The following is a 27,711-nucleotide window of genomic DNA, read 5'->3' as shown; positions in this document are numbered from 1 at the left end:
TGTGGAAATAGCATCAGTCTGCTCACTGCAGCTCCTTGATTCTTAAATGAATTCCAGTTCAAGAATCATTAATGTCTAATTAAGTCAGACTCCTGTTTACCAACAGGTCATATTTGTACAGATTCCTGGACACATTGGTGGTACAACCCCTAGCTTTTTTCTCTGCTAAAGCTTTTTGAGTTCTATCTCACACTTTTTAAACACAAGCTTCTCGTTTGTACTTTGCAGAACTTCAGTTTCAGAGAGTGTCAATTAACCACAAATCTTTAGAAAGTCAAGACCTGAGAAATCTCTGAGCAGGAGCAAAGAATCCTCAACTTTCTTCCACAGTTGTGGTCTGACATTTACGGAAAACAGGAAGCAGAGTAGGATTCTCATACACAGTAATGCCCAAAATGTTAGAAGATGCAAGTGTATTCAGCGATGGACTATCAAGATTGCCTGATCATAAACGGAACAGTGGGATGTCAGAACTGTGAAAATTTTTTTCCCCAGTTATGGACATGAACAGTCTGCCCCTATTTGCAGTATTTCCTACATCATTTGATAGAAAACATATAACCAAAAGCGCAACTTCATAAAATAACCTTTTGAAGCAACACAGTATTTGATAAAGGAACTGGATCAGAGTTAGAGAAAATTTAGAACTACTCCACTGGAGTAATAAATAGTATATGTATTGTTAGGGGAATATTTTTAGCTGCCAATATGAAAATGATTTAAAGGTGGAGGAAATTAAGAATCACTGTATTTCGTCATGGAATGAAAGATCTTCTAGAATAACTAGTTAAGCAGTGTGAAATATGCAGATACATGTTTTCAAGTACATCAAGTACAAGAAAGCACCAGAAAATCCAGGACAAGGAAGGAGGAAAGGATACTTGAAAGCATCTTGCTATGGATCCTGACTTTAGGTTTGTGCCAAAAACCTATCAACCTAAGAGCAAATAGCTATTCAGTCAGCTGGAGTGAAGATGTTTACTGATTGTACCTCTCTGTGCATTTGTCACAGAAAACTGCAGGGTTTAATCACAGGAGTATAATAGACAGCTAGATTTAGGTGGATCTCTGAGCTAACAGTGATTAGATGCCTGCAGAAAAAAACCAGACACAAGATTAGAGCGGAGATTCTACTCAGATACATTTTCAGTCCACTGACTAGAACAGACATTCACAGGCTCCATCACTTACTTTGAAGAGGTGGTTGACCGTTCTCATTGCTGCACTGCTAATTCTGAATGCAGAAGAGTGGATCAGCACAGACTGTGCCTCAACAAAAGTAGTTTGACTTCCTCTTGCACTGTGGTATGGGATTCCTCTCCTCTTTATAAACAATTGTGATTCTACTTCTGATAAAAGCTAATATTTTGTCATTAAATAAATGTTGGCCAAGAGTCAGAAAACTAGAATTGGTCTGGTTGAAGTTTGTAGAAGTCAGATAATCCATCTGCAAAGCAATAATTGCATCTGGGAAGCAATAATGTCATTTACTTTTACACATTTCTATGTCCCAAACAAACTGTGCTGTAACCACTTAGACAGGAAAGTTGAATGTTGTTATAGATGGATTATTGAACAGCTCAATTCAATGTGCAACAAAAATTAAAAAAGAAGGGTACCAGGCAAAAAAAATGTGCATATTTTTCTAGGTTGCACCTATACTATGAATGCAGGTAAGAACAGTAAGAACCAATAAAGTAGAAAGATATCAACATTGGAAACAAAGACATGGGAATACTTCTAGCGGATGACATTTAGTCAATCAAATCCATATCTTCAAGGTGCCTTTAGAAGGGCAAGTGGTGCATACTTTCCTTTGCTCACAATCTCTTATTTATTTTTGTCAGTCATCAAAATCTCAGGTATGATTTTGAAGTAGCCCCATTAAGTGAATGGAGGTTTTCCTACTGCAGATTAGAGGGTAGGCAAATAGGTACACAGGAATCATTTAATTTGGATTACGCAGCTCAAAGAAGGACCACTACTTGACCAATGATTTAGGAAAAGTGAATTTACAGTATAAACAACTCTCCAAAGAGCAATAAAATACAAGAATGAGCCTCCAAAAGTAAAAAAGGACAAAGAAACCAAACCCCAAAGAACTTCTACAGCATTTGATTTTCTGTTGAGTAAATCTGTGTCTCACCCATGGCAACAGCTCTTTCAGTGTCCTAAAACACCACAGTTTTGCTGTTGCTACTATAAACTGGGAAGACCTCACTAACATGAATGTGTCATAGAGATAAACCATGTACCTTGATAATGAGGTTTAAATTTTCCTAAGCAGAGAGGTTATAATGTGAAAGATATTTAATGGTTTTTCAGACAGCTCTTGGTTACCTGTGGATCCTTTTTTCTTGTAACCCTTTTTCAGATTTTTTTCTCCATTTTGATACCTGGTTAGACCCAGATTTACTGATACGGATTCTTCAGCCTCATCATTTGCACTTCAAAATCATAAATAATGTAAACTCAATTATGTTTTCTTTCATATTTGGAGTTATGTTAATTTTCTCTGTATTAATTCTGTCCTAAATGTACATCCTAGTAGTTAGTATGTGAATCTTTATTATTTAGAATTATGCATTAGACCAAATTTTGTTCAACTAAAATCACCCACAAACATATCAGTTCATAATAATAACCCCCAAAAAATTCTTATTTTGTGAATCATTAGGCTAAAATTTTAATTCTTCTGCTTGAATTAGAATGGAATTCCTGGGTATGCTACAAGCTTCTTTCAATAGCAAGTTAACTAGGCAATGATCCCTTACATCACAAAACAATTAAAATGGTTTTTTGTCCCTGAAATAATCCCTCTAAATACAAGGCACTGGAGCCATAGAAACATAACTAATGTGCTCTACAGAGGTTTATATGTACTAAAAACCCTTCTTTCTGTGAAAGTTGCGTGATCGTTCATTTCAAATGCTTTTATAGAGAATTCATATAGGAATATCAAATTTGTTTACCCTTAAAGCAAAAATATTCTGATGTTTCATTTTGTTCTGCTCAGTTGCATTAAAAGTTTACATAAAACAAAAACTTTTTTTAAAACAAAGAAAACTTCTATAATAAAATAGGTACTTTTTTGTATGTTCTAGTCAAGCATATCTTTACAAATATGTATTTTGCAAGAATAGCAAGTAGGAATGAATCTACAATCAGGTCTGTAGAACAGTGCTAGACCTGGACTCCTTTAAACTGAAACTGCCCTTTAAACACAATATTCATTGACTACACTTACCCTCATATACGTGAAATATCAGGAGGAGAGAGTTCCATGTTCCTTGCTAAAATTGTCTGAAACAGCACAATGCATTCTGTAAGCTCAATTCGAGTCCAGGGAGTCAAAATAATTCTAAAATTCTTTTACTATATTTTTGAAGTCATAGTTATAATTTCACAGCGTTTATCACATAAAAAGCCCCTAAAATTAAGCAGCTTTTAATTAATTTCTGCCACTTAAAATCTAATGAAGATAATTGGTTTAAATTACAGAATTTACTTTAGGAACCAACATCAGTTTAACATGCCTGATGGATCAGGTTTATCACATGTATATTTTTTCAATATAAGAAATTTTAAACAAAGCAGTTTAGAAAGTCACTCTAGCAGTAAGGAGGAATGTGAACACTTTCATACTTAATTTCTGAGGTTCAGGGCCTCTAAAACATTCAGAATTCTAAAATCCCTTACGAATACTTGTATTTCAGAAGTCCAGACACAGTGAAATGTCTAAAGTTCATGGCATATTTACAAGTCCTCTACCCTGACTTAAATATGGTAAGGGCAAAAATTAGATTCCTTTTAAGTCTTCTGTCTTCATTCTTTACATCTGTAACCCAGAAATGAGGGTGAGCTAATCTTTCCCTGTTTCTTTATGACCCTGTTAATTGAATTCACACACTAAATTTATACATTAAGTTAACAGAGCCATCTCGGTGTTTGTTTTCATGTCCAGATCAATACGGGGAATCTTATTTAACTATTACTGGAGTAGTATCCTGAAAAATAATAACATGCTTTCTTCTTTAAATCTGTCAGTCTCGTGCTTTTCAAAGATAGGCATGGGGGGTGAAGGATGCTTCGAGGTGAGGATGTTACTGTTTAGTTGTTAAGGAAAAGAACTTAGATTTGTTATAGAAAACATAGATGTTACTCGCTGGATATCTGCAAGATATTACTGGTTTGAAACAACATCCTACCTTTAGAAATAATCCTTTCACACAAAATTCTTGTTTTCAACATTTAAGAAAATGTGGATCATGGGTGAAGGTCTGAAAATGGAATCATAAGTCTGACACAGTTCTGGCACCTGATTTTCAGTTTTTCAGTTGTTCTTGAGTTTTATATTGCTGGAATTGTTTCATCTAATTTTGCCTTGGTATTGTTATGAGGAAATCTAGGAAAAAAAGCATAGAGCTCCTGCTACTGAAACCAAAAAAATCCATTCTGACTCAGATCAACCAAATCACCCTAAGTGAAAACAAATTATTCCAAAGTGCAGTTATAGAACAAGAGGAGGGTTAGCAACTCACCTATACTTATGGACATCTCTGAAGCAAACCAGAAATTGATGTGGCACTCCCATTGGGTCCAGGAGGCAAAGGGCATAGGAGAGACTCTGTTCACCCTTCTCCTTGAGATGTGGTCTATCCTCTCCAGACCAGCTCTTCTCACAAACTTTGTGAAGAAAAGGGGTCTAAATCTGAAAATATAGTTGTGGAAAAACAACGTTACTTTTGTTTGGTGAAACATTTGACAAGAAAACCCCCAAACCAAAACAACCAAGAAACCAAGGTCCCAACAGTGGTAGCTTTTTAAAAAAATAAGAGATGTGAGAGATGTTAAATTTTTAAGCAAGAAGCAATGATGAGATCAGCCACATATGGTATTAAATATAGAATACCAGTGAGCCATCATGTAAGAATAGCTCTTGATAACTGATAACCCCTATGTGAAAAGCTCCCTGTCCAATTCCAATTCTGTTTTGCCTTCTCTCCTTTCATACATCCTTTCCTAGTTTAGAAAGCAACTTTCATAGGCAACAGGAAATATTCCAGAGAGTTTCATGTATCTAATGAATGCTGATAAGTTATTTTTCTGCCCTACTGGATACCTGGAACTAAGCATCAATCTGAGAGCAAAATAACAGACAGAAGTTCATTCTATTCAGAGATTAGCATTGAAATTCATGTCAGAAGTTATAGAGAATTGTGTTGTAATAGTTATTTAAAATTTATATTATATCTGTTGCAGATAAAGACTTTTCCTTTGAGAATTTCTAAAAAGACAGAAAAGGTAGAAAAAGTTTCCAAAGCCATAGGTTAAGAAACCAAACTCTAACAAAGTTAATTCAAAATTCCTATTGTTTTACTTGAGCAAGGGAATTTTTTTTGAGCAATCAGCACAGTAATACACACTTTCAGTACTCGTGGTGAGGAATAGTCTTCCATTAGTCTTCTGTCTTCCATACCTTTGGCTAAAATAACTTATTTCTCCATGCTAGCTGCAAACATCTGTGGGAGTGAATTCTGCTGCCTCTAACTGAGCAGTCCACTGTTCTGACAGCAGACCTCCTGCAGGCTGTTAGCATCACCATAAGGGTAATCAAAATCCACCTGCTTAAGAAATCACTGGGATGTTTTTATTCAGGAAATATACACCAAAAAACCCAAACCAAACCAAAAAAACAAAAACAAAAACCAAACAAACCCCCAAAACAAAGAAACAAACAAAAACAAACCAACCAAAAAAAATAAAAATAAAAAAAAAAATCACCCAAGTCAGAGCAGCACAACTAAACTTGGTGGACCTATAATGATCAAAGAAGATGATCTAGTCCAAAGCCTTTACAGAAACTGTTGACAAACGTCTAGTAAAGCGTGGATTCTTTTCCTTTTCCTCTCAGGAATTTACAGGTCTACAGTTATTGCCATAAAGTGGAACACCTATATTGCCAAAATAACAGAAGACAATATCAGCAAGGTCCCATCAATGTCAATATAATATTGATAAAAATATTGATGGAAAAATATTGATAAAAGACTCCAAACACAATTTGAATAATAGCATAAAACTGTTAAGTCATTAAAGTCAGAAACAACACAGGTACTAACATGCAAATTATAGTTCAATCTAAGCATTTGTTCATGAAAGCTTGTAAAATACATATTTTTGCTTGACTGATAAGAGATTAAAGCAGAAATGCATTCTCTGGGATTCTGTTTAAGAGATTTGTATTAAAAATTAGCCAATAGAACCATTCAGCATATGCATGTGATTTATACCAGTAATGTTTATAAAAAGCACACTTTAATGTTGCTCTTTCATGAAAAATGGAGGGCGGGGTTAGGTTGGGGAGTGTGGGAAGGGGGAGAACTCTGTCACTGTCTGGGCAAATTGTTTTGCAGGCTTTCCCGGGAAATAGAGGCTTGAGGTTTAACAGGTGCAAATTGGTACAAGCCATTATGTGCAATAGTTAAGAGAGGTGATATGACCCACAGCCCTTGCCCCAACTGTTTTAGGAGTGAAGGTGTTAAAATCTGTATCCCAGGGAGCAGGGATCGACACACACGCTGCAGCACTGTCAGTGTCAAGGTGTCAGACTGCACTCCCCAGCGGTGTGTTGAGTCAGCTGCAGGGCCAAGCTGGCACACTGGGATTTCCATGCTTACCTTTTTGTAAAGATGTGCTGTTTGATTTCCTTACCATCTTTCCCTCAATCTCCCTTTTCTTATTCTTGGCCATTTCACTGAACTCAGAAGCACATTCAAACGTTCTGCCCTGTGCTTTCCCCCTCAGCGCTGACAACCTCTGGGTGAAGCATGTTTAAGGGCCCCAGCTGTTTGCTAAGCAACACATGTCAATATAAGAGATGAGACCAGAAAAATGTTTATTCTACAATGAAGCACAAGAAAAAAAATTGATATGAAGGACATGTTTGGAAGCATGTAGTACAAAATTCTTACAGCAATTTCTCATCATTTTAACATCCCTTAGGGGTTTATCCTGTTACCACAATATTCGAACACTTTTACAACACCTAAACCCCAACATTACAGGAAAATTCACAGAGCTGCTAATATTTTCTTTCTTCCCTGATCCACCACCATCAAAATAATTGTTAACCTTTCCCTGGATTTGTTAGAAATTGGGATCTACTTTTCTGTCATATTTTTTTGGTAAGCCTGAAGTTACTGATTGTTCCTACATATTCCTGCTTTTATGTCTGTGGAACCAATGCTGCTGAGAGCTGGATTCTTTGTGTGTGTGTCTGCACAGGTGATCTGTATAATTATTTTTCTTAAATCACTGTTCATTACATCTGTGCTTTTTCATTAAAGAGAATACTGATAAGACATGACAGACCATTAGACAATGTAGCTCCGCAGCTAAACAGGCACATGATGATTACTGATAATTAATACAAATAAAATAATACCAAGTGAATTTGTTGTTCTAAAGTGGCTCTAAAGAACCTGGAAGCTAGAAACTAAAAATATGCCTTAGTTGTAGAGTAAGTAGATTTTGCATGAAAGTTAAATGGTTGAGAATTGGGCAGAGTCAGTTTTGAAAGTTCAAAAGCACTTTCAAAAATGTGCATTCAGTCTTAATGAGATTAAAGTAAAATGAAGAATAGTTTATATTATTTTTCAGGTTCTTCTCAGTATACTAGTCTTGTCTTAAGCTAAAATGCAGCTCCCCAACTTTTTTTTGTAAATATAAATAGCTATGGATATATACATATACACATATGCATTATGCACATTTAAATCCAAGCATCCGTAGTGCAGAAAGGAAGGCTCTGAAGATCAGCCTCTGAACTGTTCAGTGTTGAGCCCAGTTTACAACCAGAGAAATAAAAAAGCAAGCAGAAAACAGACTAAAGGTCCTCAGAGTTGCACCCTTAGTAGTAGTAAACAGTCTGCTAAATGACTCCATTCAGTGAGTTGGTCTGTGTTTTAGCATGTTGCCTTTACCAAACCACTACACTGAACTGCAACAGGATGTAATGAACAATAAGCAATAAAACAGCAAAGTAACATAAATATGTTAGTTCTTATCTCACTTTTAAAACCAGTTCACCCATCCTTAGCAAGAGATTTCTCAAATAACAAAAATACATAGCCAAAATATTGCCAGGCACTAACTAGCTGTGTCTTTGATCGCACTGTTGGCAAATCTGTAATAGCATTTCTTCCATCTGTTCTGCAGTTTCCTCCTATACACTCCATTTACAAAACGAAATAAATCCCTTACACATTTTTTCCCAAGACCTATTCCAAGGAGGTCTTCCCGCATATTGGTTATTATGGACAGTACTCTAAAATTTGGAGAAAAATACTAAAGTGTTACATTGATGGTGTGGGGGAAGGGGAAGATTTTTGAGAAGAGCTGATAGGGCTCTTGAGGGAAAGTTTTATACCACTCAGCTATTGACTGTCTCTTCAACAAAATATACAATTAGTTAACAAAACTGTCTTGTTTAAAGCACCAATGTAAAAAACCAGCCAGTTTTCAAAAGCAGAGTTAAGTAGAATTCCACAAAATATCTATGATAACTTTATAGCAAAATTATCAGTAGTTTCTGAAACTGGAGAAAAAAGTTCCCTATTACTTCTAGGTATGATACTGCAAAAAAATTTGGAAATTTAGTGTAAAAAGCCCCCTTTGAAAAAGCTCGGAATTATCCATTACTTCATGTAGGTGATAAGTCTTGCTCAACATCCTTGAAATGTGAGCAAATGTTGAAATGATAGTTACAAATAAAACTCTTCTTATATAAAGCCTAAAATAGATGTTAATAGTTTATATTACATCATAACAAATGACAATCACAGAATTACAACTCTTTTTCTGATGTAAAAGGAAATGAGATAAGTTTCTTTAGAAAAAAGTATTTCTCAAAAAGAATATTTTTTCACCGGATTATTAGTTGTTTGTTTCTTTGTTGAATTAGCACAATAGAATCATTGAAATTATTTCTATTGTAAGTCTTCTATTAAAACTCTTTTTAGTGTTGTGTATGTGCTTCTGTATTTGTTTGAAAGTCATGTAAAAGAGTCATAGATGAGATTTCATTTCCATTATAATAAGATACTATCTTTGCTATTATTCTTATTATTGCTTAAGTGTGGCACTTAATCCCACAGGAAAATCTAAAATACTAGTAACTTTATTATGCATTGCTACTAAGTAAGGGCCTAACACTTCAAAGGGCTCAGTAACTGAGCAAATACTCCAAACACTGTTAGAATTAAATAACATGTCATGTATGAATATAATATGAATATAGTTCATGTTTCTTTCTTCATTTACAAGATGCAGTGAGTCAGAAAAGCAGCACTTTCTGACAGCCTGCTCTACAGTGAGTAGCGAACACTGAGTCACCATCACCACCCCAGCACAGCATCATTTCTACTTGATATTTGCCATTCTATAATTAGAACAAATGACATTCTTGGGACAGAGCAAAATGCTTTTAGTTAACTTTCTGCTTAAACCCATTTACAGAGTCTTTACTGTTCCTGCCTCAAAAGATAAGGTACACAGTCATGATCTGTGCTATCTCCTTTTTAGAGACAGACCTGTAATTATAAAAGTAAATGCCACCCACTTGCTAACACTGAAGACTAATTAACTCTGCAATTGCTGCTTAGTGATGAGCGTAAAAACCACACTACCTGTTCCAGCAGCAGTCTGTGGGAACAAGCTGAGTTACTCTGCACCTGCATTTAGTCAATCAGAGTCAAAAAGCAGGACCAACCCTGGCTAAGCGCTTTGAGAGAATGTTATGTCTCAAAGCAGAAAACCCCTTTACCCAGCCTGCAGGATAAGCATGTGGTTTTCTCTCCTGGCTGCAGACAGCCACCACACGATGCAAGTGTGAATGTGTGGGGTCAGGGCACTGGTCTGGGACAATCCTGGGAATTCCAGTTAACTACCAGGAAAACACTGGGTGCTGTTTATGAGAGAATATGAACAAAAGGGGAACACAAAAAAGGGTCAGTGGGCAAGTCCCAAAATCAAACTCTGTGTGTGCAGCCTTTTTTTCTCCTTCAGTGCCCATACTATCCTAAAAAGTCAAGAAGATTAAGTAATACTTCACTGCCACTGATGCCTCCAATTCCTTTTTTTCCCCTCTTTTTATTTCTTTTATTTTCATTTATTTTTATCTTTTTTTTTCGTCCTCTAATGCATTTTTTTAGGTTTTTGCTTTTATAAGCAAGTTCTTGTGAGCAGGTCAGCTAGTGAGCTTTGATTTCAAGAGCTATACTGAAAACTGACAGCTATATAGATCCATTAACCACACAGTACTGAAAGGAAATCTTTAAATCCCAAGTATTTATGCCAGATTTATTAAAATAAAGCTCAGAGGTTTAAGTTGCGCATCACCATCTATACATCTGTTCAAACCAAACTTGTTCACAGTGTGAGAAAAAAATTCCAAAAAGTTGTTAAATAAATATGCAAGTCATCCAACGAAATAGACCCAAAAAAGCAACAGCCGAGGCTCACAACACTGAGACATACATACCTGGAGAGGAAAATATTAGTTACAACAGCATCAATAAGAATTTTGCAATTCAATTATTTGGCATTGGGAATAATAGTGTAAACAACTTGTAAAAACTATCTAAACTGGTTGTAAGTCAGCAATGTACTTTGGAATTTCGTACTTTACTTATATTACTTTCTGTCTTCAGCAAATTGTGGGCAAATTAGCTTGTCCTGATTCTTGAGAACAACCAGCAGCAAGGAGTGCATGAATACAATAATTTAGAAGCTCAGTTCTATGAGCAGTTTTAAAGAGAACTCTTTTTCTGTCTTATTGGCTAGTTTTTTTTGTGTCTAATATTGAAAGCTTTTGGAAAACAGAAATTACTTTTATGAAGGACAGAGTTGCTCAGAAATTGACCCCAGTCATTGCTGGCTTCAGTGATCCAGGGAAACCCATCCCTGTTACTGACTGAGCCAGTGGCTGGCTGCAAAGAAATCTTTTTGTTGTTGTTCTGGTGTTCTGTCCCAGCTCTATAATCCATAAACAAGAGAGTCTAAGGTGTATCATATTGCTGGCTTAATAGGACTTGCACAGTAGAGCAGAATTGCTAAAATTACTCTCTGTTGCTACTTTTACAACTTCTTGCTATAAGGTGCAAATGGAAACAGGGAAGGATGTAGAGGATAACTGGAGGAATCCTATAGCTGCTATGTGCCACCAGCATCCCCCTAGCGCAACTATCTTGCCAGCAAATTGCAGGAGGTACAAGAGAGCTTAATAGAAACTGTGTCCCAACAGGTTTCCACAAAAAGCACAAAGTAGCTGCAGTGCAGAAAGGGAGATTTTAACTATGAGGTTCTGTTTGGTTTATCAAATGTGGTAGCTGAAGTAATGCATGAATCACTCAGACATGTCAAGCTCCCTAGAAGGCCCTGAGATATAAACAGGAAGAACTTGGCAATTGTTGGCCTGGTATTTTTTAAAAATGGAACATATGGCCTCTGAAGGCTTCCTCTTTCTTTGGACCTAGTCCAGTAGTTAGGCAGATGAGTTCCAACCTTGCAATAGGGCATAATCACTAGAGAAAAAGCTCTAAAGCTTCCTCTTTGCTGCTGCAACTACCAGTCTCTCACTGCTCCATAGCCCTTCCTTCTGTCCCACATGACTGAGCTCAGGGGCACAGGCTGTGCCTGTCCTGTCCTGGCAAATTTTCCCCAAGAACATCAGTGCCTCCTCCGAGCAGACAATGCTTCCTATAGAAGCTATACACTGACTTGCATTCCACACCCTTGATATTTAACTAATAAGCCACACCAAGGGGATCAACCCACCCCACAATCCTTTGGCACAAAAATCAAAGTGGAATCATATATTTGTTTCCCTTTGTGGTAAATTGTGTGGCCAACTGAGACATTATTTCATATAGATTATGGGTCCAGTTTTGATGTTCTCCCATAGATTGTGCAAATTAACAGATACACACAAATGAAAGAGTAACCATAGAAAAAAAAATTTTGCATTTTAAAAATTAAAGAATTGTTGCCATATAAGATGTTAAAAAGTAAAAGGATTCCTTACTATAGCAGTAAACTGTCATCACCCACTGAAAATATTTCTTTAGTGTTCAGAAATATTCCATCATTACAAGATTTTTATTCCAATCATGAAACAATCTTTTCAAATTATAGAAATTCCTGATTCAGGGTCAGAATTGTATCTTGTTACATCCTGGAAAACATACTACAAATTTTCTTTACTCTTAGAATCAGTTGTGAATTAGTCCTGCTCATCTAGTTGTCAGGTAGAAAATAAAAAAATGCCTTTTTTTCTGGCAGGATAGAATTGAAAAATTTCAATAATCCAAATGCTTATTTAACTAACAACTGAAATAACTAGATTTGTTCTGTCAACTTTGACTTGAGCTAAGCGACAGATACTGCTCCAACTATACATGATTATCCAAGGGCACATTAGGAATACTAATTAATAAACAGGGATAAATATTAGTGGTTAACTCATATAACCAATCCTACTAAGGAAGATTAGTTTATTTAATGTTTCACTGAAGTTTATCTGTAATTGATAGCAAATGCTTTGCTTATGTAGGAACTCAATGTCATAGACAGTAGGGTTTACTTGGGCTATAAATTAACACTGCAATATCTTTGGGTCAGTAATTTCATTACATATTTATACAGTACCAATAACAAAGACACCACCCTAGATAAGATCTGTGGATACTACAAAATATATGAATACATGAAAAATAAAAGAATTAGAAACAAGCTACTACTATCTAAGTACTTAATTTAAAATAATTTTTTTACTTAGTGCAAACTGTGAGTTTCAGATTTTTTTTTTCCATGGCATATCTGTAACATTATTAATGTAGATTTTATTGATAATTAAGAAACTAATTTTCTTTCAAGTTTTCCTCCTACAAACTGTGGTCCCATTTTCTTTTCATCAAACACATGTAAGTTCTATTAATGCTAATGGGAGTTTAGTCTGTACATCAAGGGAAGACAAAGCACTCTTATGCTGAACATTTATTTAAAGTTCTTTAAAGAGTTTCATGTGTGCTATAATGTGCTAATGATTTTCATACTTAACAACCTAAAAATTTGAAGGCAAATAATAGAAGGTGTAATTCTGACTAGAAAATAAAAACAATAAGAGTGTACACGTAAGTTCACAAATATCTCAGATTCATGTAGCTACAAAATCAGGGCACAGAGGGTGGTATAATTAATTTCTAGAGAGCTTTTTGCATTTCACCCAGGCAACACTCATAATAGGTTCTCCAAACCATCAGTTATGTCTTATTTGAATCTAATAGACAAGCTGGGTTTGGGGCTCTATATTTTCAGCCTACGTCAATGATTTACCAACTATATATTTTGTGATGAGCACCTTTAATTTTTTCTTGTGTCCTGATAAGTATCACATACCAGAGTTCTTAGCAACAGTGTGTGCACATGCACTGAGCGTTGAAGCAAACAATGATAAAAATAAAATTATAGTGGAAAAAAGTATGTAGGGCTGAACAGCACCCAGAGGGTAATTGAGAAGGGACAGCTTGCTGATTTAGCTGGAGCTGAGCTGTGCTTCCTGCATTGCTCTTTTGAGGCTGGAATGGCTCCTGTTAATCATGCTGAAATCAGTCTGAGAAACAATTCATCTGACTATATCCTACCTTCTGCTAGTGCCTCATTTTTGGGCTGCAAGAAGATTATAAGATGTTTGAGGTTTTCTGGAGTCCCAAATTTTAACTTTCTACTTTCATCCAAAGGACATTAAATGATCTTTCCAAGTGCCTACTCAGATGTGCATCTGCCATATGATCTATGTTCAGGTGTCCCAAATCATGTCGGAGGAGTGTTGTAGAGTGTGTATTGGTAGACTGGCTCTGTAGTCCTCTCTTCCTCTAGAAGAGAGCCATGGATGGTCTTTAGCAGTACATTACAAATTATGATGCACTTCACATAATTCACAGGAGACATTGCTGTTTGGATAGTTTTGCTGTCCAAAACAATTCGGCTGGACAGCTGCTACTCCAGGAATTGAGGCAAAGCTGACCTGCTAACAAAAGGTCTGATACCTCTACCCACTCAGTGGTAACATAAACTGGAATCAGGCATTTTTTTACAGTGTCTGGGAGGAAACGCAAAGTGAGGATTAACTCACTATGCAGATATGCAACTTCATCATGCAAACATGATAAAACCTCTTAGTAGATGAATCTGATTAATTCTGCATAACTCCTAGAAGACTATAAGGAGTGGCTGAGGGAGGTCAGAGCAGAGAAGAAAATACGGCCATGTCCTAACAGCATCGAAGAACAGTGGGAGACCACAGAAAACAACACAAGAATTAGAACTGCCCTATGGCTACACATCATATTTGATAAAATGCGATTCAACTGTAGCTTTACTCATTGTTGTAGTCATTAATATACCAGATTCTGAAGCTATGGATTATAAAAATCACAGAGTAGTTGACTGTGCCCCTCTATTTTCACTCGGAAATGCCATGATAAGCTGTAATATCCATTTACTCTCACTGTGGGGTTCCCTTGCCCACCTCCCTTGCAAAGCAAAGCATAAGCAGTCTAAAGGATCTCCTCAGCCAGCAGGTTCAGCACATGAACAGCCCACAGCACTATCAAATCAAACATTTGAGCATCATGCCCTTAAAATTTGCTCAGACTGTGAAGGACATTTGATATGTTTTTTAAATTGCTTGTATCTACTGCTGGCAATTTTTAGCTGTGGGTTTACTCTAGAAACTTGACACTAGAAGTGAAGTCACAGGAAATTTTGTTGTTGACATTGGCAGTAACAGTACTTATTATATAAAGTTGGAATAAAAAGGATTATATATAACACTGTTATTTGACCAAGTTTTGTTCAACTGAATTCCCATGCATCTGTTCCAACGGGAAGCCCTTTGCCTCACTTGTGGTACATCACCTGTTCCCAAGCTGAGTCTCCAATTATTTATTTTTAGACCTTTTTGAATCAGTGGTTAATCTAAAAACAAATGAGTCCTTTAATTTTGTTTCTGTGTGAGAGCTGGGAAGCTGAATGTTGACCAAATTTCTAACTGGCAAAGCTAATAACATTTTAAAACACTGAAATAAGGAAAAGAAGTAGGAAACCATTAGGACATATTTTTTAACCACCCAGCAAAAAACAGAGGAGAAATATAAAGTGTTTGACTTGTGGAAAACAGATCCAAACTCACCTCCTCACAGTGTTTTGGCCCTATCTCTTCATGCAGGAAGGGTACATAAAAGGAATACATGAAGATTACAGGATCTGTGATAAAAGAAGTTGCTACAGAGATGCCCAAGCTTATCAGAATTACTAATGTATCTTTTCATATGTAAACAGTTAATGACACATATACAATTATTGCCATTCACAAAATCACTTGCAAAAAAAGGCCTTATTCTCTAAAAATTAAATACAGTCCTATGCTCTATTTTGATAAAATCTCCAGGCAGCCTGAAGTCTGCTACACAGTCTACTCAGCCTTCACCATCTGACACAATCTCAGTCTCTCTATAGCACTACAGCCATCATTCTCTGGAAGACAAGTAGAAAGGAAAACTCTCTTCATTCACCATCATGCATACCATTTCCACTAACAAGGACAGTGTCTCCTTTTGAAGTTTGATTTACAGGTGCTATAGAACCATTGTGCTGACTGTATGTCAGTCTCCAAGGAAACCAGTAGCATATGTATTCTAGAAGCATCCCTAGAAGAAAAGACGTGTTATCAAAAGTATTCTCAGCATAACCTCTGCTATGAGTAGAAGCAGAGTTCAAGGTCTTCTCTTGAATGGTTGAAGGATGCTGTGTTCAAATAAAAGGCTCCTGAGGAAATAATAGCAGGTCAAGCTGTGGATCTGGCTGTTGTACAGTCTCCAACTATGACAGAGTTCGAAACTGAAAAATAATCTATTTAAAGCTTTAGAAAAATCTTGATTTTTTTAAAGTATAGTTCAGCCTAATTTTAGGTTGGCATCTTCTCTATATACTTAAGTATTAGCACTTTCTGTAGTACATTGTCTTTTTGTTGCTATTATAATTCTCAACCCAATCCATATCAGCTTGCACATCTGTATTTCAAAGTTGATGCTCAACCTCTATCTAAATTTTTATATTACTCACTTAAAAGACTGAAAAGAAGCACGAGTTATTGTATCTCAACCGGGGGACTGCAGCCCTCTCTGCTCCCAGGAGCCAAGAGGATGGGTGCACTTAGCTTAGACAGATATTCAGTGTGGTAGAAAGAGACTGCTGTTAGAAAAGACATCACATCAGTGTGCACTTACATGATCATTAAAAATTGTCTGTTGCATTTTCAGAGTATGTGCAGTAGAAGCTATGTCATACTTGAATTTTAAATAAGAAAATAAGTGCCCCTTCCCCAAAGTCCCCTGTAAGTTCCCATCTGAATAAGACATGCTTTACTGTTTCTTGTCTTAAGCAAGTAAGGATTATTTGATCTTAGTGAAAGTTTCATCCAGGAAGAACTGAACTAATCCAAATTTAAAGTTACTAAAGCACTTTGGGCATGTGAAATTAATGGCATTACATGAGATTCTAATTATTGGTGCTGGAGTACTGATGGTTAGAAACATAGTTGCTCAATCATTTTCTTTTTTAGTGGCACAGTTCAGTATAATCAAACAAATGACTACAGCAAACAAAACAAGAAAAAGAGCAAAAGAATGCCACAAATGCCATAAAGTTTTGTTCTTAGCTTGGATCCAAGCGGACTATGTTAATTCCAATAATTTTCACAAAATAATTTGATTTCCTTCTATGAAGAAGTTGCAGTTTCATAACTCTGCCCAAGTGTGTATCCAAATAGACACATATATCTTCAAGAAAACATTTGAAGACTTAAGAAGGAAGATTTTGGCATTAGCAAAGTTCAAATATGATACTCAGTAAAATTAATGGCTCTAGCTGGGAGAAGAAAATGGTTAAAGAAATTTCACAGAGAAAAAAAGAGTTAATCAAATAGATATTGCTGGCAATTCTTTTTGTATTTTTCTACTATTTAAATCAGAAAAAATAGCATGTGATAGAGTTAAGGTCTTATTTGACCCTGTGGTACCGCTTATCTTCACCTTTCATATCTAAAAATCCTTAGGATGCATATAAACAACAATTTCGGTCATTCTAATTGACAGAAAAAACAAAGCTGGTCCAGTATAACAACACAGACAATCTGTAATTTTCTACAGCAATTCTATCAGACCAGAAATGTAAGCTTGGTAGCATGAAACAAGTTATATCCCATTTCAGAAAAAGATTCTTCTACCAAATAACAGTCATGCATACATCTTAACATGGCTTATATTTTCTTCTCAGAACTGGCAGTAGCACAAAATAGTATTGACAAGACAGTCCTGCTAATACTTGTTCCCAAATCACTTACCTCTGTGACATCATCTGCAGCTATCATTGCATTATCCTCCCATTATGAAATATGATTTAACACGACACTGTGCAACATGAGAATGTTTTCAAATCTCTCTGCATCCCCTTTGTATTTCCTATTGAATTTGTTCTGCATTTGCCATATCAATAGACCTTTGTTATTTGATGTTAAAACATTTTACGTAAACATATATATTTTTCTATTGATTTCCACAACCCACATGAAAATCAGATTAAATTTGCAAGATTCTACCAAATGTTAACACTTCATGTGATATTCGATGCTTAAAAACATGCATCCAAAGTAGATAGCAAAGACACACTGCCAGAGATATTATAGCAAAAAAAAAATCAAAAGCTTTTTCACCATGATTTGCAGTAGCTTTTATATTTTTCTTGAAAAACATTTTGCAACAGAAGAGACAGGTGATGAGAGTTTGATATTCACATGCATAACAGCATCAATGTATAGTATTTTCCTTGATAGAAAACACAAGTTTATCTTAGCACCAGAAAATACAGATGGGGAATCTGACATGCTTGCTTAGAATCACGGCCAAGGGTGGAAAGCATAGAAGATCAGATATTCATAAGGGCCTAATCTAACAGAATAGCAAACACATTCAGAGAAATTGCCTATTCCTCCTCTATCTGAAAGGTGATCAAGCCATCAAAAATCAAAGGAATAAAAGAGCAATGTGCAAATTTACAAAACTGAAATTCTAAGATCTCTGGTGAGGGAGACAAACAGGGTAATTTTCACCACCTGGAAAGGATGTAGATTTATATCAATATCTGAAAACCTGCTTGTAACAGTATGAAGAAATGAAGCAGTATTACTAGTAGTATTCTCATAAGTCACCAAAATGAATGATACAAGTGATCTAAAGAACACAATAATAGTTAATTTCCAAAGAAACTACAAAAAGGCTGTATGAAACTATCCTCATTAAGACCCATTAACATTTTAAAATACTTGATGGCTTTATATGAAGGAGCACAAGAGATATGCTTTTCAAATTGTAGTGATGAAAACATAATGAGAACAGATTTTGCCTCCTGCTATCATGTGCAACACAATACTAGAGAGATAATTAGTGTTCCTTCAGGCATCTGACCCCGTCATGTCTACTAGCCAGCCTTTCTTTCAAGCGTAATAGAAAATACTTTTCTATTGAAGTCCGAAAGATCTGAAAAAAACCCAAATAATTCTGTAGGTGAGTTAACTTCTATTAAGATGTTTAGTTAATAATTCCAGTCCTTCTCCATGAACTCGCCAATTACAGGAAGATAAATTTCTGTTGCAGTTCTGTTGCTAGTTCGAACAACAAAGCCTTAGTTCTTGATCATGTATTGACACAGCACTGTTGTTGAAATTCTGAGTGCAGCAACACTCTGATTGGGTAACTTAATCAAAAGCTTAAAACACCTTTAAAGCTGCTGATATTGACCAATGTATCTTGATTAATCATATAATTTTAATTTTTTTTCTTGTGAAATTGAAATGAATAAAGAAAATAATCTTCACAGTTACAACGGTAATTGTGCACAGCAGTCATAAAGCAGGGAGTATAAGGTTATGGATAATTTGAGAATAATGTGAAATTACTTCAGGAGTTATGCTAGGCTTATTTTTCTGGTTTAAATCTATTTAGAGAACCGATCCTAATAATGGAGACTTGTGTATTACTAACATAAAGTTAATGAGTTATTTCTCTATTCACTATAATAGAGGGCAATATTCTTCTTATCACAATTGTATAATGTATCAAATAATATGTCTAATAGTTTAAAAAAAAGGGAAAAAGATAAATTCTAGAAAAAATGGTGTGGTTAGTATGAACATCTGCTGACTTCTATATAGATGCTTAGTTTTACTGACATTTCCCACTGTAGTTACTAAAAAAAATGACACATTAATTATTTAAGCTGAGACTATCACCATTTTGAATATAATTATTTTCCTTATTTTGTGTTTATTTACATAGATTACATATCTTGGCCAAAACAATTTGCTGAGTAAGTGATAACTGACTTCCAGAAAACAGATGTTAAGGTGCTGAATATCTTTCATTTAGTCCCAAGATTTTCAAAGGTTGGAAGGATGATCAAAGGATTTAATTAATTTTGAGTAATCACTATTAAAATCATACAATTGCCTGCTACAAGTACTAATAATAAATGGAGTGCCTCCTCTCCAACTTTGTGAGAGGCAGACTATGTGCACTGGGCAGCCCATACAACTTGAGAACATGATTTGTGCCACATCAAGTCAAGTGTGCCATTCATTTAAAAAGGATCATAGGCACCCTTCCATTGGGAAACACAGCCTCAGATAGCAGGACTCACTTCTCCACCTTTTGGAGTCACCAAGCCCATGTATGAAACAGCCTTTCTGTTTCAGGACAAAATCATTCAACCTGAATAGAACAACTTCTGAAAACCAGACAAAGATGTAACGCAAATGAAGATCAAACCAAATCTGCTGCTACATTTCCTATTGTTTCCAATCATTAACCTCCCCTCTTTGCAATTCAGCCTTAAGTATCATCCTCAGTGAGAGGAAGATGTATGATCCTGCCAGCTTCACTCTTCCAATTCAGTTGAAGAAGACTGGCTTTTCATTTTTTCTCCCATTAACAAATGTACGAGTCAGTGATCAGATGTTAGAAAATACAAGACTGCAAGCGGAGGCACAGCTCAGAAAATACACTTCACACTACACTTGTGTCGTAATCACTTGCCCATACCAGCAGGTATTGCAAATTTCATTTCCATAGATGAGCAAAGAAAAGAAAGACTGATATCATCAGCATACAACTTCTACTTGTCAACAGAAACAGGGTTGTAATTCACGTTTGCAATGGGAAACCAATGTACTAACCATTTAAGAAGTTGAGTTCATGCATACATGAGAAGTAGATTTCCTGTTTTTTTTCCTAAGCCTCTCCCCTACTTCCCCTCCCTCCCCAGTTACTGTTTGAATTTCAATAATTTGAAATGGACTTCTTACATACATGTATATATATATGTATATATACATATATATATATTATTTTTCTATTACATCTGCTGGGTTTTTTTAAAGTAAACATTTTAAAACATTTCATTCATTTGTTAAAAGCTACTATTTCCTGACAGAAAACATTGTATGACAAAAGACAACTCCTATTTGAAAAGGCATAGTAGTTAAATTTACAGTTTTTCTGTCTGTGATGTAACATTAAAGCACCACGTTGAGATCGTTTCAGATTAACTGAGATAAAGCCTTAGATCTCCCCATAAGCTTTTAAAGAAATTTAAAAAGGAGAAACTCAAGGATGTGTAATGCTTTAGATTTCAGAAAGTTGTTCCTTCTAGATCACCACTTCTAAGTGATCTAGGGTAGATATGTACTGATTTTTCACTGTATTTCTATTTCAGTACTTTTATAAAATTATTTTCACTTCATATTTACTATATATTTATCTTCATTCTTATTGCTTAAATGCATATTACTGCTCCCTAGTCACCTACAAGAAAAAGATAGAAGAATAAAAGCTGACACTATAAAAACTTCAGTGACATCTCAATTAACAAATATTCACATTCTCAATTTTACACTTCATTAATGTTTCAGGTGGTGCTAATGGGTGCTTCTGATGTGTGCACAGATATTGCATGGTTAGCTTTCCTCCCTGGCCTACAGATATTTGCAAACTGTGGCCCAAGAAACATCTAACACAGACTAACTACAAAAAAGCTATTGTTCCTGGATCACAAGCACCAGTCATGGATAAAAAGGAGTCAGGTTTAATCCTATCCAAGGAAGTAGAGCTTTATTACAATTTTTTTTTTTTTGCAAAGGTCTGGATATCTTCTCCGCTTGTTCAGGCAAAGAAGATTTTTACTTAAAATGCAGTGGTGGTTGAGACAGCTGAGATCTCACACCTGAGAAATCGTGGTTAAGCGGGGAAGTGGAATAGCTCCAAGGATACGAGTGGCTGACGGGCAGGGTACTCTTTGGGGATTCAGGGGAAGACAAAAGTTGCAGACACAGGTCTCCCCCATGAGAAGTAAGTACCCCTGCTACTCCCTAAGGGTTCATTCCTCTCTGCAGGTTTTATAATGTTGCTAGATGTTTAAGAGTTAAGAAATACAATAAATCTTCCTACCAGTGGTGCACTTCACTCGGTACAAAAAGCTTCAAGAATCTATCCAGAAATCAAAGAAATACAGCTAGGAATGTACTCCACTGTTGATGACATAATTTATCCTTTCAATCAGTATCGAAACCCAAATACTGTATTTTGTTTAATTACATGGTATTGAAATTTGGTTTGCATTTCCTCTCTGTTAGTAAGTCTAACTAGATAATTAGATATTTTTTTTGCAAATAGAAACCTGAGACAAAAGGTTTACCTACCCAGAATATACAATAAGAGTTGTGAAAGAGTTATTAACACAACTCACATACCAACAAGTCACTCCTACAGATTTTCACATCAAAAAGTATACCCCCATATAAAAAAAATGTATTTAACACACCATATGACTCTTTCCTTTCTAGAAACAAATATATCATACTCTTTCTGCATCAGGCATAAAGTACACCTGTCATTTTGTTCAAATTAGCACATCTTCATCCAAATTGTATCAATCCATCTGTCACTAAAATGTAGGACTATATTATCAACATCATGTATAAGGAGTTATGCATGCAAAGGCCTGCAATTCAAAATGATTCAGTACCCATAAAAATATTAAAACATTAAGAGTTATAGTCAATGTGGCAGTCTGATGTCCCTAATGTTCCACAGACCTCCCTGATCTTTTCCTCAAAGCTTAAGAAGTAGGAACTAAGATACATTTCACAGAGTATTTTCAAATAAATGAAAAATCCACAGGTTTTTTCCAGAATGAAGCTGTAACTGCCATTCCCACATCCAAAACCTGCTAAATCAGGTAATTATTACAAAGGGTAATAAGGTTTATAACAGCAGGAAAAACCTCATCTCTTTTAAGAGTACAAGCTCTTGCTGCTGACTGGTCTCATAAAACACTTAGAACTCATATTTGGCAACCACCAACGCACAATAAAAACACTCTAAACTTTTACATATAGAGGAAATATGTATTAATAGATTTTTTTACACCTTTATGTATCAGAATATGCATAAATATATTTTAATAATTCAACATATCATTCCATTCTGATACAACATTATTTGCAGGCACAGCACAGAGACCACATGTTTTTATTCATTGTGTGCATTATTGAAGCCCAGAAGGTAGAAAAAAGTAGTCCAAAACCCCCACTCCACTTTTACAGTATCATTCAAACATGTCTGACTTCTATTCAGAGAAATGTATATCCTCTTAATGATATTGATATATAGATGGAGTACTTTTGTGTGAATAAATGGAGGAATGCACGGGGGGAATGTGACATTTTCCAAATGCAAAAAAATAGTTAGATAGGAAAGATGATTTTTTTTTTTCCTGTAAGGAAGAAGTAAATATAGAAGATCGTTGGTAATGGGCCTGACCTCTTTCTAATTGAAGGTAATAGAATTAATCCCAGGCTTATAACAGGCGACCTAAGTAGTACTGTCCAAAACAGACTTTTCTTTTTCTGTTTTTCATGGTGTTATCTGGTTGTCTCCGACACTAGGTCCTGGCACACAAAACACAAGCATCTAGCACAATTTTGGGTACTGTAGATTAGATTTCCTGCCTCACACTCCCTCCTCAAGGGGACAGAGGATCATCTGTATATCGTGATGTATTTGCCAGCCCTGTGCAGGCAACCTGGATACCAAAGCCATCCAACAAGGTACTAGCCCTGAGGTTTAAGCAACTTCTACCCTGGATGGGTGCCTTATAGAAACCAGTCCATGCTATCAGGTGTGATTCCCTGTAGGTAACTGCCAAATGGATAGCTGAAGCTGGGAGTGCAGCCTGAGCCTGCCTCCAGGTGTCCCAGGAAGTGCAGTTGGGTGGAAAGGCTGGCATTTCTGCCTCTATGTTGCTCCACAGCTTGTTTTATGATTAAATTTTCTATTAATTATTATTAATATATTTTGTTTAAAGTTTTGTTTAAAAAAGACTAAACAAGTCTCCTTTATTTAAAATTACTGAAAATAACAGCCTAGGAAATTTTCTTCAGTTGAATAGCCAAAGACGTCTGACATAGTGTCCAAGAAATAACTTTCTGCAGGCTGCAATCTTCATTTGGATTAAAATCAGTATAAGTCTTTCCCCATTTATGTATGCTTATTCAGTGTTTTGAAATTAGGATGCTATAAATTTTAGTAAAATATAAGCTGGTGAATAAATGCAGGGCTACTTGTTTCTTCCTCAGCATGTCTCAGTCACCAACTGCTGGGGCTTCGGGTTTTAAACTTCAGCATATTAAACATCAGTATGACATGGCTTCTGGTTCCCTGCCGAAGGGTACTCCCTGCTTCCCAGAAAATCATTAGATGCCATTGTAGCTCACTCTATTATTGTAGGATTCTGCTGTCAACTGGGTAGGAAAAAGGAAACGAAAAAGCTCAAAGCCACCTGTTGTTTCTCTAATTTTCATCAGTTGATCCCTGGTGCCAAAGACTTCTGACTGAATGAATCCAAGATTTGCAAAGCCACTACATTTTCCATATTTAGGCTGAGGTTTGAACAATTGTAATGAAATGCATAACTTCTGCTCTCTTGCAATAAACACTTAATGCACAGCTACTTTCCACGGCTCCTGTTGTTAGGGATGATTACAACAGAAGGATTAAGAGAGTCAATCTTTTCAAAAATTCTAGTAGTTCCTCAACAAGTTCATGTCTTACAATAAAGGACAAATTCAGATAATTTAAATAGGCAGGGAAGTCATAGCATTGTGCCTTTCTAGACATACACTGGCCATCTAGTTTGTTGCCCTTTCTGCCGCATGCTCCAAAATCAAATCAAGCCACTGCTTTGACCACGAGACCCAGAAGGTTTGTGACAAGTTATTGTAGTCCCCTAATGCTGATTCATTGTGAATGTGCTTCATTTGCTGCCTGGATGTATCCTTATAGAGTGAGGGAGGAGTAAGATCCTATTGGTCTACCTGATGCTAGACCACAATTCACACTGAAAGTAATCCCAGTGAAATCAGAGCAACATGCATGAGATTAAGAGCACCAGGTATGACAGATGGGAACTTGACAAGAAGTGGAGAAGGCATCAGCACCATGGGGAAGATGTCCACAGCACTCTAGTCCAAAAGGCAGAATTTAGCCTACCTACAGGTCCTTTATAAAGTTTTGGAGGAGTTACCATTTAATTAACAAGTCATTAAAAAGTTTTGCTAGCTCTTTTAGAAGCGTAATGAGCAGTTAAAACATAATTACCCAATAAGCAATAAAAACAAACCTTAGGCATATAGTGAGAAATATTTTAAAGACAAAGATTAAAAACAAAAGTCCAGTCACTCTTTATACTAAGACTAGAATTTAAATGAAATAATTTATAGTTAAAATTGTAAAACTCTTCCTGAGTACCCAAATAAAAATGTCTGACGTGTGGATTTAGCAGTACTGAGAATTATGATTTTGGCATGCAAGGAAGGTAGAGAAAAAAATTTTGGAAAAGGGATGAAAAGTCGTCATGCACATCAAAGACTATGACCTGTGATTAAAAGAAGCTTTAAAGCTAGCAGACAAATGTGACTTGATAGGGTAATCACAGATCAAATTTTTCTTACACCTGCACTTCTATAAAGACTTTCTACAGCACAGCAATGTCATCTTAAAACCTCATGTTTCATGTCCTGGGCAATCTGCTTTAAAGCCCTAAGAAGAGCTTTAATGATGATCAGTCTTTCAAAAGAAAGAATAAAATACATATTTTACCACCTCCATAAAGTCACTGTGCTATAGTTTTCCTTGCTACAAACTGGAAAATTTAAGTATCAACCAAAATACACCAAAAGTCAGATGAAAGTTCCCTGTTCATACAGAAAGCCAAAGGGTGCATCAATATTAGACATTCTAAAAAAAAAAAAAAAAAAAAAATTATAAATGGTCCACATTATAGCAAATATAATTACATTCCTGTTTCTTTGTCATGTCCTGTCACACTGTGTTTTTCCAGACTATTCAGTTTCATGAAGCAAGGAATCATCTGCATTGTATATGTGTATGCAAGGACTTCCTTTTTTTCCCAGTAATACTCTTTTCAGTGGTGCCTTGAGTGTGCTGGTTTTGGCTGCAATAGTTAGCTTTCTTAAGAGTCATGGGTATGGGACTACATTTTAGACTTGTGCTGTACACAGTTTGATAATATAGAGATGTTTTTGCTATTGCTGAGCAGTGCTTACACAGAGCCAAGGCCTCTTCTGCTCCTTTAACACCCCCCAATGAGGAGACTGGGGATGCGCAAGCAGCTGGGAGGAGACACAGCTAGACCAGCTGACCAAAACTGACCAAAGGGATATCCCAGACCACAGGGAGTCATGCTCAGCACAGGAACATTTGTCTTTTCAAGTCAACCCTGCTTTCCATCACTGGGAATGGGGATGGCTGAACACTTGCCTTCCCAGGGGAAGTGGTGAATTAATTCCTTGTTTTGCTTTGCTTGTGTGTGTGGCTTTTGCTTTACCTATTAAACTGCCTTTATCTCAACCCATGAGTTTTCTCACTTTTACTATTTCTATAACACAAGGCTCTAGTGACTCCTCATGATGAGAATTGGATCTCTCTGGAGAAAATGGTACTGAAATCTGCAAAGTGTAAGACCTAAGTAGAGTCTTGAGCATATATCTGAAAGGTCTTTTTATACTTCTCTGTGCATTAAATTTATCTGGTTCAAAACACAGACTCTAAACCTGGATGAAACTGAATGTATGCCGAAAGAATTCAGAAAAGCCTGGTTACAACCGGATGCACTGCTTTTAAAGGCTGACAGAGATGCCTTGAAGTCAACAGAGTTTATTCCTTATATCATATGTTTCCAATATTTAGCCAAATTATTCTCTCAGCACACCATGGAAGGAACTGAACACATGACTATTGCCTCTGCAGTGCCTGTGGTTTAATCCCCTTCTGGCACACTAGCCTGTCAGACTTGCAGAGCTTCAGATAAGAGATTTTGGAGATATCCTCTCCTTTGTATAACAGTAAATGCCTGCTATTTGCACCCAGAATTCACTCATTTTCATTTCAGGCTACACCATTATTTGTAAATCACTTGCCACAGACAACGTGTAGCGTGGTGTGTGGACAGTGTTTTTCCACTCGTTCAATCTCATTGTAACCGTGACCTGTAACAAAAATTATAAGAAAAGAGATATATAAGATGGCTCTGTTTATGGTTCTTGTGGTACTTCAAGACAAAAATTAAAAATATAGTTCTAAAGATCAAAAATGGTAAACAGCTGATGAAGTTGGAGGGTTTTTGAAGTTTTTCTCCTTTTCTTGGGTTGAGTCACTACATGGAAATTACATGCTTAAAGATTTTTCTTTCCTTTCGATGTATAATAACATTATCTTTAGCAAGTAGTCCCACTAGAGTTTTGTTGCTTTTTCCTTCTGCTTATAGCATTCCTTTTTTTCCCCTAGAAGTAATTTTTTCTTTTCCTTCAGACAGTATTCTCTCTCTGTCAACTGCATTTTCATCCAATGAAAACGTTAAAAAATCAAGTTTAGATCTGTGACCGCTGACAACTCAAAAAAATTTCCACCATAGGAAACCTGCCAATGTAGAAGAAGACAATAAAACTTGATTCATCCACTCTTATGCTCTTCAAATTCTATAAGCTAGGCTGGAGAACGAAATGAATTAAAATGGAACAATTAAATCTTTCTATTTAAATCCACAAAGAACAGACACTAAATCTCTTGCCATAACATCTTCAGATTAACAGCACAATAATATTTCCTACCAAAAAACCTCCCATCTCTCAGTATCTCAGGAAACATCCATTTGCCAGCCCATTAGGCCTAGATCTGTAATGCTATTTTGCCATGGCTGATGTTCCTGCATTTAGCACGGGAAGCTGAACAAACCTATTGCAAGCCTCAAACCTGTCTTGTGTCTTTTCAGCCGCACAATTTTATCCATCAGCTCAAATTTAAAATCTGCAGACTGCTTCCAATACAATAATCAAGAAACTGAAGAAAAAAATATAAAAAGCATCATCTGACGCCGCTACTATTTTACAAGATCTAGTAGGGCTAAAACTCAACAGAGATCTGTCAATTTTCCAAATACACTGTTTAGAGATGGTGGAGG

At 36.1% G+C, this 27,711-nt stretch overlaps 1 long non-coding RNA gene across 1 annotated transcript in view; it reads right to left on the bottom strand.

Moving 5' to 3' along the window:
- Nucleotides 1-3,193: 3,193 nt before the first annotated feature.
- Nucleotides 3,194-27,711, bottom strand: part of LOC135418553 (uncharacterized) — a 52,068-nt gene continuing 27,550 nt past the window's right edge. Inside the window, exons 2-3 of the long non-coding RNA XR_010432515.1 lie at nucleotides 4,542-4,711; nucleotides 3,194-3,303 (exon numbers count right to left, since the gene is read on the bottom strand). This is a non-coding gene — a long non-coding RNA (uncharacterized LOC135418553). The remainder of the gene's footprint in view (nucleotides 3,304-4,541; nucleotides 4,712-27,711) is intronic.

The sequence above is a fragment of the Pseudopipra pipra genome, chromosome 9 (genome assembly GCF_036250125.1).
Source record: "Pseudopipra pipra isolate bDixPip1 chromosome 9, bDixPip1.hap1, whole genome shotgun sequence".
NCBI classification, from domain to species: Eukaryota; Metazoa; Chordata; class Aves; order Passeriformes; family Pipridae; genus Pseudopipra; species Pseudopipra pipra.
Note: the sequence above shows the minus strand (reverse complement) of the source record. Positions and strands in the feature narration are given on the sequence as shown.